The following is an 877-nucleotide window of genomic DNA, read 5'->3' on the forward strand; positions in this document are numbered from 1 at the left end:
CGGCGGGGCGGAGGCCGCCGCTGGGGCCTTGGGTTCGCCCGCCACAGACTGTGGGGCTCCCTCAGAGCAAAAAACTTCCCTGGGGGCTATAAATATCTCTCCCTGGCTAAAGATAGTAAGGCTCATGTGATGTGGTGGCCCGCAGGCTGTATGGCTGCGGGCCCGGAGGGCATCTGGAGACCTGTGTGGTCACTCATTTCCTTAGAAGAAATGGTAATAATAGTGACCATATGCCGTGCACCTGCAGCATGCCGGCGCACCGAGGGCTGCTAGGGAGATACCCATTTCACCTGCATCTTTCCAGCTGTGTGCCCTCGTGCGAGTGTCCTGTTCCTCATGTTACAAATGGGGCCAGTAGGCCAGAAACGGTGGCTCACGCCTGTAATCCTAACACTTTGGGAGGCCTTGAAGGGTGGATCACCTGAGGTCAGGAGTTCGAGACCAGCCTGGCCAACATGGAGAAACCCCGTCTCTATTAAAAATACAAAAAAAAAAAAAAATGAACCAGGCGTGGTGACACGTACCTGTAATACCAGCTACTTGGGCTGAGGCACGAGAATAGCTTGAACTCGGGAGGCTGAAGTTGCAGTGAGCTGAGCTCGTGTCATTGCACTCCAGCCTGGGCAACAGAGTGAGGCTATGCCTCAAAAAAAAAAATTAAAAAATTAAATGGGGCCAATAATAACACCTATTTCACAGTGTTGGGACAACATCTGAAATATCCCGGTTGAGGCTGAGAGAGTTTAGGTAACTTGTCCGGGGTCATTCAGCTAGGAAGTCGCTGAGACGGAATGAATACCCATCTCACCGCTTAAGCTCAGAGGAGTGGGACAGGCAGGTTGGAGAACAAGGCATAAATGGAGCAAATACATTGGGC

The sequence above is a fragment of the Colobus angolensis genome, unplaced genomic scaffold, assembly GCF_000951035.1.
Source record: "Colobus angolensis palliatus isolate OR3802 unplaced genomic scaffold, Cang.pa_1.0 Scaffold19, whole genome shotgun sequence".
Taxonomy (NCBI): Eukaryota; Metazoa; Chordata; class Mammalia; order Primates; family Cercopithecidae; genus Colobus; species Colobus angolensis.